This window comes from Xenopus tropicalis, chromosome 1, assembly GCF_000004195.4.
Source record: "Xenopus tropicalis strain Nigerian chromosome 1, UCB_Xtro_10.0, whole genome shotgun sequence".
NCBI classification, from domain to species: domain Eukaryota; kingdom Metazoa; phylum Chordata; class Amphibia; order Anura; family Pipidae; genus Xenopus; species Xenopus tropicalis.
In genome coordinates, this window is record NC_030677.2 from 100,549,804 (window position 1) to 100,563,759 (window position 13,956).

The 13,956-nt window shown below is 39.0% G+C and overlaps 1 non-coding gene across 1 annotated transcript; it reads left to right on the plus strand.

The window, feature by feature from the left end:
- Positions 1 to 8,368: 8,368 nt before the first annotated feature.
- Positions 8,369 to 8,440, plus strand: trnaa-cgc. The gene has a single exon. It is a non-coding gene; the product is annotated as a tRNA-Ala (tRNA).
- Positions 8,441 to 13,956: the final 5,516 nt, after the last annotated feature.

Sequence of the window (13,956 nt, forward strand, 5' to 3'; positions counted from 1 at the left end):
CAAAAAGGGGCATTTAACTCTCCAAACACACTCTGTTAAAAGAGGCCAACAGTTCTTTATTACTCTGTCTTGAAGAACCAGTTTATTCTCAAGGAATATTTATCCACCATGACCATTTAGTGCACTATGTTGCCTTTGAATAACGTTTGCAGGCACTATAGATTTTAAATAAAGAGGGAGAACTCCTACGTAGCCCACTTAATGTCACAGTGCTTTGCATTTGGGTTCTTTTAAGCAACTCTTCATAAGGATTTGTAAGCAAAAATCAATCTTTGCTGTCAGAACATCTATCTGCATTACAGCATGGTACCTTTCAGTGTTCCATCTAAAAATAAGTTTTTATACTTCTTTTAACACATACAGCCAGGGGCACATCCGAATTTCTGGTTTTAAGTACGATTGGCAAAAATTCGTATTAATAACAATAATTTCTGATGTGTGTTAATTGCACGAAAATTCGTATTGTGGTCATACGAAATTAACATGGTACGATCCAAAAGTTATGAAATTTTCGTATTCAAACAATTGTATACTGCGCAAAAAAATTTCTGATTTCAATGCAAGATTTTGGAATTCTCCCATAGGACTCAACGGCACTCTGCAGCTCCAACCTGGCCAAAAGAAAGTCACGATACTGAAGCCTTAATGATTTCTGAAAATTTTGTAGTCGCTGCTACAAATACGATTTTGCCGCACAAATTGAAGCCAAGCACGAAAAAGTTGCAGGAATTAATGAAAATAATGTGGAAAATATGCAAAGTTCTATAAAGTAGAAAAAATACAAATCTTTCCCATTCGGACCCAATCGTACTTTGATAAATGTGCCCCTTCGTGTTTCAAATATAAGGGAGCACAGGGGCAATACAAGGTTGTGTGCAGACAAAAAGCAAAAAAAAAGTATAGTATAGGTAGGGTGTATCCTTTTTAAGTGCAGAAGCTATACGCTAAGGTTTTTTTTTTTGCTGTGTGGTGCTTTAGTAAAGGGGTTTAATTCTGCCTACATACATTTATGGCATCTCTCTCTGCAGAGAGCTGTTCCTGTTACAGCTTTACCTGAACTATAAGGTAAATGGCACACAAGGAGATCTGTCACCTGCAGGAAATCTGTGCTACCACCACAAATCTACTGAAAACTCTCTATATAAACTTCATACAGTAATCCGGCTTCTCTACAAATCTGCCTTCCAAAATCCTTCTGACATCTGATTCTGACAGATATATATCATAAAAAAACACACTTCTTAAAGGACATGTAAAGCCTACATTTTCCTACAATGTATATCATTTGTACTGCATATATCCCCTCTGCTTGCCAGCACCATCACATTTTCCTAAAGCAAATAGCAGCTTTCACCTGGTGACCATTTTCCTTCTGATACATAATCAGATACATTTAAATCTGCAAAAGCCTACACACACTGACGCTTATTCAGCATAAATTTCATCAAGAATACAGGCTCACACAGGCACAACTGTCTCTGATAAAAGTTCTGCTTTGTTTGAGCTGAGCTCAGGAGAGAAAGGAGAAAAAAATTGAAGCAGATAACTAGAGCTGAGTTTCTATGGGAACCAGCAATGCCATCTCTTCACTGGCTGCTAGACTGGGGGGGGGGGGGGCGTGTTTAGTAATCTGAGCTTAGAATAACTGAGCATGCCCACAAGCCAACAGCCAAAGCAAATTCCCGAGGGAGGGGGGCGAGTGGGTTACATAGTTATAGTTACATAGTTACATAGGGTTGAAAAAAGACCTGTGTCCATCAAGTTCAACCCATCCAAGTAAACCCAGCACACCTAACCCACACCTACCAATCTATACACTCACATACATAAACTATAAATACAACCACTAGTACTAACTGTAGATATTAGTATCACAATAGCCTTGGATATTCTGATTGATCAAGAACTCATCCAGGCCCCTCTTAAAGGCATTAACAGAATCTGCCATTACCACATCACTAGGAAGGGCATTCCATAACCTCACTGCCCTCACCGTGAAAAACCACCTACGCTGCTTCAAATGGAAGCTCCGTTCCTCTAATCTAAAGGGGTGACCTCTGGTGCGTTGATTGTTTTTATGGGAAAAAAGAACATCCCCCAACTGCCTATAATCCCCTCTAATGTACTTGTACAGAGTAATCATGTCCCCTCGCAAGCGCCTCTTTTCCAGAGAAAACAACCCCAACCTCGACAGTCTAACCTCATAGTTTAAATCTTCCATCCCCTTAACCAGTTTAGTTGCACGTCTCTGCACTCTCTCCAGCTCATTAATATCCTTCTTAAGGACAGGAGCCCAAAACTGCACTGCATACTCAAGGTGAGGCCTTACCAGGGACCTATAAAGGGGCAAAATTATGTTCTCATCCCTTGAGTCAATGCCCTTTTTTATACAAGACAGCACTTTATTTGCTTTAGTAGCCACAGAATGACACTGCCTGGAATTAGACAACTTGTTATCAACAAAAACCCCTAGATCCTTCTCCATTAAGGATACCCCCAACACACTACCATTCAGTAGATAGTTTGCGTTTATATTATTTCTACCAAAGTGCATAACTTTGCACTTATCAACATTGAACCTCATTTTCCAGTTTGCTGCCCAGTTATCTAATTTTGTCAAATCGCTCTGCAAAGCGGCAGCATCCTGCATGGAACTTATAGTTTTGCACAATTTAGTGTCATCAGCAAAAATAGAAACAATACTGTCTATGCCCCCCTCCAGGTCATTAATAAACAAGTTAAACAGCAAAGGCCCAAGGACTGACCCCTGCGGTACTCCACTAACCACACTGGTCCAATTAGAAAATGTTCCATTTACAACCACTCTTTGTACTCTATCCTTCAGCCAGTTCTCTATCCAATTACAAATATTATGTTCTAGGCCAATATTCCTTAATTTGATCATTAACCTTCTGTGAGGTACTGTATCAAACGCTTTAGCAAAGTCCAAGTAGATGACATCAACTGCCATTCCAGCATCAAGGTTCCTACTCACCTCCTCATAAAAGGCAACTAAATTAGTCTGGCAAGATCTGTTACGCATAAAACCATGCTGGCACAAACTAATAGTATTGTGAACTGCAATGTATTCAAGTACCCTATCCCTTATTACCCCTTCCAAAAGTTTTCCTACTACTGATGTCAGACTAACAGGCCTATAGTTTTCAGGCTGAGAACGGGATCCCTTTTTAAATAACGGCACCACATTAGCAATCCGCCAGTCTCTCGGCACCATGCCAGACCTCAATGAATCCTGAAAAATTAAGTGAAGAGGTTTGGCAATCACAGCGCTCAGCTCATTTAATACCCTGGGATGAATCCCATCCGGCCCTGGACCTTTGTTTACCTTTACATGTTCAAGTCTCTTTTGAATTTCCTCCCGAGTGACCCATGCGTCAGTAGCTAAATTACTAGCACTGGGCATATTACAAGGGAAGCCTTCATTATCTGGCTCCTCAGATGTATAGACAGATGAAAAATAAGAGTTCAAAATTTCAGCTTTTTCCCCGTTTTCATCAACCAACGTACCCCCCCGTGATAATAAAGTTCCCACCCCTTCTTGCTTCATTTTTTTACTATTCACATAATTAAAAAATAATTTTGGATTCTTTTTACTCCTAGCAGCAATATCCCTTTCCATCTCTATTTTAGCTTGCCTGATAGTTTTTTTGCATGCTTTATTTGCTTCCTTGTACCTGATGAAAGTTTCCGCTGTCCCAGCTAACTTGAATGCCCTAAAAGCACGTTTTTTCTTACCAACCTCGACAATAACACTTTTATTCAGCCATAAAGGTTTTGCTTTGCGATGCCTCTCCTTGCTTACTAGGGGGATATACTGTTGCGTATACCTACAAAGCAATGTTTTAAAGATGTTCCATTTTCCTTCTGTGTCTAACCCCATGAAAAGCCTTTCCCAGTTGACACATTGCAGAGATGCCCTTATACTGGCAAAGTCTGCACGTCTAAAATTGAGTGTTTTAGTTACTCCCTTATAGTGCTGTCTCTGCAGCATTATCTCAAAGGAGACCATGTTGTGATCACTGTTCCCCAAATGCTCACCCACACAAATGTTAGAGATAAGTTCATTATTATTAGAAATCACCAGGTCCAAAATAGCGTCATTCCTAGTGGGTTCTTGAACTGCCTGAAATAAAAAGTTGTCATTTAGCATATTTACAAACCTACTAGCTTTTTCTGACTTAGCCACCCCATTACTCCAGTCAATGTCCGGATAATTAAAGTCCCCCATAACAACAACTTGACCCAGTTTTGAAGCCTCCTCCATTTGCAACAATAGCTGGGCCTCATCCCCCTCATCTATACGGGGTGGTTTATAACATACACCAATGATCATTTTCTTTGTGACCTTCAGCCCTACTGAAATTTCTACCCAAAGAGATTCGACGTTTTCATTGGTAATGTCTTTATTACATGGCTTTAAGTCTGACTTTACGTAAAGACAAACCCCTCCACCCTTTTTAATCTCTCTGTCCCTCCTAAAAAGTGTATACCCATTTAAATTCACAGCCCATTCGCATTTATCATCCCACCAGGTCTCAGTGATACCTATTAAATCATAATTTTCAATACATGCAATAGCTTGCAGCTCCCCTAATTTACCCGACAAGCTACGCGCATTAGCCAGCATGCAGCGGAGATTATTACTTCTCCCTCTGATGTTTACATTAGCTAAGGGAGAATTAGAGCTAAGGCAATTATGAGACTGCTTTCCTTGTAACGGAAGCTCCTTATCTGATAAACTATATGCCCCCCTCACTCCTCCCCCACAACCCTTTGCTAGTCCCCCTACCCCGTCTACACTAATTTTCCCATGGAATTCTAGCTCACCCACCCCCCCCTTGTCTAGTTTAAACACTCCTCCAACCTCTTAACCATTCTCTCCCCTAGCACAGCAGACCCCCTTCCATTGAGGTGCAATCCGTCAGGGCTGTATAGATTGTACCCCAAGGAAAAGTCAGCCCAGTGCTCTAGGAACCCAAACACTTCCTTCCTACACCAAGACTTTAGCCACGCATTTAGCTCCCTAAGCTCCCGCTGTCTCCCTAAACTTGCACGCGGCACCGGCAAAATTTCCGAAAAAATGACACTGGAGGACCTTTGCCTAATCTTAGAGCCTAGATCCCTGAACTCACTCTTTAAAGTCCCCCACCTACCGTTCATTTTGTCGTTAGTACCGATATGTACCAAGACAGCCGGGTCATGCCCAGCCCCTCCCAATAATGTGTCAACCCGATCAACCACATGCCGAACCCTGGCACCAGGAAGACAGCAAACTGTCCGGTTGAAGCGAACCGCTTGACAGATTACCCTGTCCACTTTCCTAATGATCGAATCCCCTATAACCACCATCTGTTTAGGCCTAGCTCTGCTCTCCTCCCCACCACTACTAGTGAAACTGGTCTCCCGGCTGTTAGAGAGATCAGCCTCACCTAGAACCGCCAATCCAGAGTTCACACTCCCATCTTCTTCACACAATCTGGCAAATCTGTTGGGATGCGCAAACCCTGGAGCAGCCTCCCTTTTCCTTTTCCCCACACTAGATTTTCTAACTGTCACCCAGCTTACTGCCCTATCATCCTTTTGCTGCTCCCCTCCCCCCCTACTATCTGACCCCACTAGTTCTTGTTCAGTTAACAAGAGACCCCTCTCAAGATTGTTGATTGAACGCAGTGTTGCGACGTGTTCCTCTAGGACTCTAACGCGAGCCTCTAAAGTGGCAATTCGCTCACATCCACAACAGAGGTATGCACTTTGGAACTGTTGTTCCACAACTGCATACATGTGGCAGGCTGTGCACTGTGTCAGACCTTCAATGTTGCTACCACTCATTCTCCCAGTTACAAGAACAGTTAAACAAAAATAGGTGTAAGGACTTGTAGTAAATACCTTGTTTTACCTTATTTTTAACTCCCTTAGTGTTTAACTCCCTGAGTTTATAACTCCACTTACAGAGTCCCACTTAAAGAGCAATCACTTACAGAGCACCTACCACCAGAGCAAGCTCCACTGGAGTGCCTGTGGTTCTATTTATGCAGTCTGTAAAGGTGAACTAATCAAACCCCACCCTCCTCAAGCTGAGGGTAATTACAAGGGAATGTAACCTGCTGTAAGCCTATGGATCCCACAAACTTTGTAAATTAGCTCCAAAAACAACAATTACTTATGAAAAAAAATAAATAAAACCCAACAGTAAAAAAACACAATGGTTTTGATAAAGTTAGTAAAGAATACTTATCCCTTTTTAGTTGAAATGAAAGCAAGTTGATTCAACCAGCCACCAGCCTGTTAGTAAGCAGCTCACTGGACTGCCTGTGGTTCTATTTATGCAGTCTGTAAAGGTGAACTAATCAAACCCCACCCTCCTCAAGCGGAGGGTAATTACAAGGGAATGTAACCTGCTGTAAGCCTATGGATCCCACAAACTTTGTAAATTAGCTCCAAAAACAACAATTACTTATGAAAAAAAATAAATAAAACCCAACAGTAAAAAAACACAATGGTTTTGATAAAGTTAGTAAAGAATACTTATCCCTTTTTAGTTGAAATGAAAGCAAGTTGATTCAACCAGCCACCAGCCTGTTAGTAAGCAGCTCACTGGACTGCCTGTGGTTCTATTTATGCAGTCTGTAAAGGTGAACTAATCAAACCCCACCCTCCTCAAGCGGAGGGTAATTACAAGGGAATGTAACCTGCTGTAAGCCTATGGATCCCACAAACTTTGTAAATTAGCTCCAAAAACAACAATTACTTATGAAAAAAATAAATAAAACCCAACAGTAAAAAAACACAATGGTTTTGATAAAGTTAGTAAAGAATACTTATCCCTTTTTAGTTGAAATGAAAGCAAGTTGATTCAACCAGCCACCAGCCTGTTAGTAAGCAGCTCACTGGACTGCCTGTGGTTCTATTTATGCAGTCTGTAAAGGTGAACTAATCAAACCCCACCCTCCTCAAGCTGAGGGTAATTACAAGGGAATGTAACCTGCTGTAAGCCTATGGATCCCACAAACTTTGTAAATTAGCTCCAAAAACAACAATTACTTATGAAAAAAAATAAATAAAACCCAACAGTAAAAAAACACAATGGTTTTGATAAAGTTAGTAAAGAATACTTATCCCTTTTTAGTTGAAATGAAAGCAAGTTGATTCAACCAGCCACCAGCCTGTTAGTAAGCAGCTCACTGGACTGCCTGTGGTTCTATTTATGCAGTCTGTAAAGGTGAACTAATCAAACCCCACCCTCCTCAAGCTGAGGGTAATTACAAGGGAATGTAACCTGCTGTAAGCCTATGGATCCCACAAACTTTGTAAATTAGCTCCAAAAACAACAATTACTTATGAAAAAAAAATAAATAAAACCCAACAGTAAAAAAACACAATGGTTTTGATAAAGTTAGTAAAGAATACTTATCCCTTTTTAGTTGAAATGAAAGCAAGTTGATTCAACCAGCCACCAGCCTGTTAGTAAGGGTTACAGGAGGAGAAGGAAATCTAAGTGATTAAGGAGATATTGCAGCCTTACTATTAACCTCTGGACAACCAGAGTGGCAGGCATTGAAAGATTTCAAAGAGGCTGTTCACTGATTAAATTTTTGCGTGTGGGGTTTACATTTCCTTTAAATTGTGTTAATGCATTTACCAGATTATTAATATTTTTCAGCAATAGGAAAGTAGCATTGAGTAAATGTGTTGTTGATGTAGCTTGGCGGTAGAGCAAAAAAACAATGAGCAGCCCCTTTAAATAGCTGGCACTCTTGTTATTCAAAGGTTAATACAGTAGTAATGCTGCAACATCCCCTTAATCCCTTAGGATTCCTTCTCTTCCTCTAGCCCGCTTGATCCACTTCCTCAGTAATTTACTTTGGCTGTTGGCTACTGAGCATGCTCTGTTATTCTCAGCTCAGATTAGTAAATTCCAATCTACCAGCCAATGAAGAGATGGCATTGCTGGTTTCTATAGAAACTCTGCTCCAGCTGTGCACTCTGCTGGAGAAACATATTTTTTCTTTTATCCTCCTGTCCTGAGCTCAGTGTAATGGTTACAATGCTCAGTGTAAACAGGACTTTAATCAAAGTAAGTTGTGCCTATGTAAGCCTGCATTCTTCGTTGCATGAATTTTACAACACACAAATGCTGTTTATAGATGTAGATGTAGGGGTGAAAACTGCTATTTGTTTTTGCAAAATTTGATAGTGCAGGCAAACAAAGGGAATACATACAGTACAAATTATGTCATTTGGGTGGGGGAGATTTGTTTAACTTATATACATTGTAGAAAAATGTAGGCTTTACATGTCCTGTAAAAATAAACTTCTCAGGCTGTGTTGAAGCATGCGCTTGTGTGTAGGGGATGTAGCTCAGTGGTAGAGCGCATGCTTCGCATGTATGAGGTCCTGGGTTCAACCCCCAGCATCTCCATGGCCTTTTAAAGCCAATAAGGGCCAATTAACTGTTCCGTTACATTCTGTCTAGAGTAGGGTGACCAGATCACTTGAACATTCAGGGAAATATCTAATAAATACATGTTGCAGAGCACTGATTGTATTTGAAATAAACTGAGATCAGTTCAGCCCTGCTAGCTGGATTTTTTAGACATGTCCCTAAATTTTCAAGGGATCTGGTCACCCTATTTTAGAGACATATGCTCTATGTGACTTGTCAATGTATACACAGTTCTTAGTTGCTCTGTCTTGAAGAACCAGTCTAGTTTCAAAAAAATATTTACCCACTGTCACATATTTTAGTGCACAATATTTCCTTTGAACAACGTTTGCAGACACTGTAAATTTTAAATGTAGAGACAGAATTCCCAAGTAGCATCTGATTCTGACAGATGTATATAATAAAAAATAGATTTCTCAAGCTGGGTTGAAGCATACCTTTACCAGTTCATTATTATTTTTAGACAACAAGGAAAAGTGCTTCTTGGGCATGTAGCTCAGAAGTCGAGTGCATGTTTCATATCTTTGCATGTATGTATGTGTGGTCCTGGGTTCTAACCCCCAGCATCTCCAGTAAGGCCAGTAACTCTTCAGTTACACTTTATCTAGAGAGTTGGCTTCTATATGCAACTTGCAAATGATATAAACAGCTCTATATATCTCTGTCTAGGACAAACTGTCTGGTTTAAAAAATTGACCCTCTGTTACATTTTCTAGTTCACTATATTTCCTTTGAATTCTCTTTGTAGACATTGAACTTTTAAAGCATGATAAAGTTTATTATCCTAGTGACCCAGTGATAAAAACTTAAATAAACAAAGAACACAGAACAGAAAATTCTGATCAATGGAATAGGGAAATAATCTATGAAATGGGACCTACCTATTTGCACTCTTTTAAAGTGAAACCAACATATTTTGTATCTAAGATGTGATTGGCATAGCCTGCACCCATCTGTATAGCCCAAATCTTAGAAGCTGAATTCATATTTTGCTATGCGGATCCATGAAGAGGATTTTATTCAAACTATTGTAAAATATATTACGCAGGTTGGTACCTCTTGTTGATGGATATTATTACATATTTTCTGGTTTCATGCCCAAAATTTAAAAATGTTTGTCCCACATAAAAACTATATTTTCCCAAAGTAGAATAGAAGAAATACCAGATAACCTGGAAATCATTCTTTATTTTAGCGTGCCAGTGATGGCCCCATTGCACAACTAAATCCATAAGTAAAGGAGCCATATTTGAAGAATTGTCTGCACAGGCACAAAGACAGCAGAATAGGGCCACATGTCTCACTGTCTCTGTTACTGGTGAATTACTGGTGAATGCGAGCAATGTTTAATACTAACTACATATTATCTTTCAATACAAAATATCTTTATGGTGAACAGACACAAGCATTATAGCACCATGGGATGCTCCCTAACATTTGAATCTGAACAACACAAGTTTGGGCATAAGAATTGGGTGGTAAAGAGGAAACTGACATGATTCCCTGACCCTTACATGCAGCTCTCAATTCAGGGAAACCAGGTTTAGAGCATGGACCTGTGTTTTTGGGTACTCACCTATGGGGCAGGGTGTAAAGTGCAAAAACAAATTGCATTATACACTCTGCCCCATGCATAATAAATGACCCCTGTATTTTGAATTGCACATTCAGTGTTGGTTCTAGTTAAATGAATGCAATTTTTTTCTGCAGGCTTTGGATTCAGTTGAACCCTTAGTATTCAGCTAAACTGAATGTGAGCCCTAAATGAAACTTCAAAGCACTGGGGAGCTTAAGGAGACTTTTTTTTACCAATATGAAATAATTTAGGAATGTTGCTCTGACAATCTTGTTCTTGAGTCTTCTTTCCTTGGACAGTATTTAAGCTAATTGTCCAGTAGATGGTGCTGTGTCCATTTATACAAATAACTGATGCTGACCAAGAAAAGGTTAATTATCATTTCCATCATCAAAAATACCCCCTCCATTTTGATCCATTTTATAAAGTACCAACATATTCCACAATGTTGTACAGTAAAAGAGTGTATACATTGTACATACAGATTACAAATAAAAAAATCCCAATTGCTTATAACCAAAAAAAGAGGGCCCTGCCAAAAAGAGAAGAGACCCAATTCCAATTGTGACCTTACAGGGGATTCAGAACAGTTCTGTATATTTATATTACATTAACATCTTCCTTTTGCTTAAATGGTAACATTTTAAAACATAACCCAGGGCATGTCCCAATCTGCTGTGGTTGAGCTCAGATATTCCCACATATTCCCAAATCAGCCAGGCCCATTTTGTAGTAAATTTGAGACAGTTGCAAACTATGAATTTATTAAAATAGTTAAAGTTTTGGGGAAAACATTTATGAGGTAAAAACATTTATACACAAGAAATGACAATTGACAAACACAATTACAAACACTCTATAGGGCATTTTCATAATGTTTATATCCTGAGCCAAGATTATTGGGGCGATATCTACTAAACAAACCTTGACTTTTTTTTTTAGTGACAAAGAGAATGACAGTATCCATGGCAACAAGACATGTTTAGAAATATGAATGAAGAATTAGTCTTGTTTTTATAGTCTGCAAATTAACATCACCATTGCAAAGATTTATCTTTATTGTTCAACCCCTCATAACAGAAGAACTAAAGCATAAAAAAATATAAAAAAAAAAGCAAAAAAATGTTAAATTGCATATTCTAAACTTACCATCCCAGAGGTTTAGGTACCGTATAACTTCAAAGACCTGTGCCTTCACAGTTGTCAGTGGCTCTCACATGCTCAATGTGCTCTGAGCTGCTGTTGAGAAGCTGTTGAGAAGGCAAGGCATAGTTGAAAATCATCAAGGAGAGAAGGAAGTTCTGTTTCATATAAGCTGATACTACAGGGCCAATTATTATATTCTAATGCAGATACATATAAAGATACTTACAGTAAGTCGGTCCCTAAACTCAGGCAAGTGACAGCAGCCAAGAGTATGTGAGTGAATCAGCAGAAAAGCAAATGAGGAGCTATTTAGAGGTTCAGATCTTTACTGCTAAATCTCTGTGGTCACACTAAGCTTGTTGAGAAGCCACAAACATAAGGCAGCTTATAGATACACAGCACATTGTGCTCTTTGAATGCAATGATATGTTTTAAATCCCACAGTTCACTGTTTATCCCCACAATTCCAGAGTCATTGTAGGCACATTTGCATGCAAGGGGACACATTTAGAAAATCCAGCTAGAAGGGCTGATTTGATTGCAATTTAATGCAAATGTTATTGATGCAGGCCTGCAACATGCTTGTATGAATAGTCTGTGATCTGTTAACCCTATGTTCAAGCACACATACTATTTATGAATTGCAATGATATGTACAACTTGTTGTGAGCCATGTTCATTTTAGCAGTTTGTGTCCTTTTTTGCATGCATTTTGTTTGTAAAGTAACCCTACAGTTTCTAGCCTAATTCTTTGTGTTTTCCTTTAACTTTAGATGTAGCTTTTAACATAGAATTTCTGTCTGCACGATTTCACAGATCACATGTCTATCTCTACTGCACCTGTTAAGGCAATGCTAGAGGATTGCAAGGCCTCTGTGTTTCCTGTGAAAGGAGCACACACTGTTTGTATAATTAGGCTTTAGCAATTGCTCATCATGATGAAAGACTCACGCCACTATCATTTCTATCATCTTTCACTGCTCTTGGAAACTGTAAACAAGATTGATGTAAAGGATGCAGCTCTGTGTTGTTTATCAGGAACAAACTGTCACTATATTATTATAACAGAAATGACAGCCATAGGATAGGTGTTTGCTATTACTTAGGCCTGAGCCAGGAAAAATAATGTCAGTTACCCTTCTGTGTGTCTGCATGCAATGTTAGATTTCTATAAGATGACTGATTTAAACTGTGTCCAGTCTAAGTAAGTTCTAAAGCACAACTTGGGAATCTCAATATATTGGGATTTTTTTAATGTGACTGATTGCTCATTAGCTGCATATTGTCTGAGTGCATAGTAGTTATTGTTATGCTACACTAGTAGATTTTGTAAGAACTATTTTTTTAAAATGTAATTATCTTTTTATCATTTATTTTTCCCCTATTAGACTTTGGTGATACCATGGCCTCTGCTAGTAACTTTTTTAGACAACCTCTTACACGATTTACCCGAGTATGTAACATCACATGTACAGTAGAAGAGAAAATTCATATAATGATAACACAACAAGTTCTTCCATCAAACAAGGTTGCAGTGAAGAAAACAAGGAAGAAGATAAGACAGGAAAAAGTTTTGGATTTATTTCAAAGCTTTTTAAAAAACCAAACACAAAAAGAGACACATTAGAATCAGAGGAAAAAAACACAAATTTGCACCTGTTTAACAGAGGAAGAGAGAAATTAGGTTTCTGTTCCCTGTAAAGTGGGGCAAAGAGGAACAAGTAAATGAGTTCTTCACCCTCTTAAAACAGGAATATGCTGAAAAGGCAGCAAATGTGGAAAGTGAAGAAAAAACAGAATGCAATAACAAAGAAGAAATGAACAGCACAATAGAAAAAAAATCAAAATGTCAGAAAAGGCAACAAAGAATCAAGCAGCTCCAGGCAGCATTTGAAAACTGCAGTGAATTTAATGGCAGTGTCAGCACACTACGGGGTATATTTATCCTGCTGTGTAAAAAGTGGAGTGAAGCATTACTGGAGAGGTTGCCCAGGGCAACCAATCGGCAACTAGATTTCAACAGTTAGAGAACAAAAGCAAAGCCTCTGATTGGCTGCTATGAGCAACATCACCAGTGATGTTTTGCTCCACTTTTTACACAGCATGATAAATACATCCCTACATGTTTCGGGCAGAGCCCTTTCTCAAGTGTGCAAGTACAAAGCATTGTGGGATTAAATACCTTCCTGTGAAACACCTTTCCCCAGCCTTCCTTCTTAAAGTGACAGTCAGTGTCCATTAGTGTCCATTTGTAAATCCAATATAGTCCATTCATAAATCACAAATCAAATACAAGATTTATCAGGGATACTGCATAAAATGCATAAAACAATCCTATTCTTTGATATTAATATTCAACAAAACAGGGATGCAAAAAACATGCAGTATTATTCAGATATGATGTACCATGCATGACAGTATATTAATAATTATAATAATAGGTTGTCAGCAATTTAACTTTTAACTCCTGTTAAACGCTTTGTATTTGTACACTTGAGAATGGGCTCTGCCCGAAACATGTAGTGTGCTGACACTGCCATTAAATTCACAAGTGAATCCTTCCAAAGTGAATCATTCACAAGTGAACTGGAAAAGGAGTTTAACAAGGAGTTCAACAAGAGGAGCAACAGGAGGAACAACTAGGGAAGCAACAGCAGAAGACCGGCCAGCCTCAGTCCATTTGAATCAAGACCCAGTTTACTTGCATAATGTCATTGCTCTTATTAGTTTTATCTTTCATGTTTGTGCTTCTAAAGGTAACTTCTTCCTT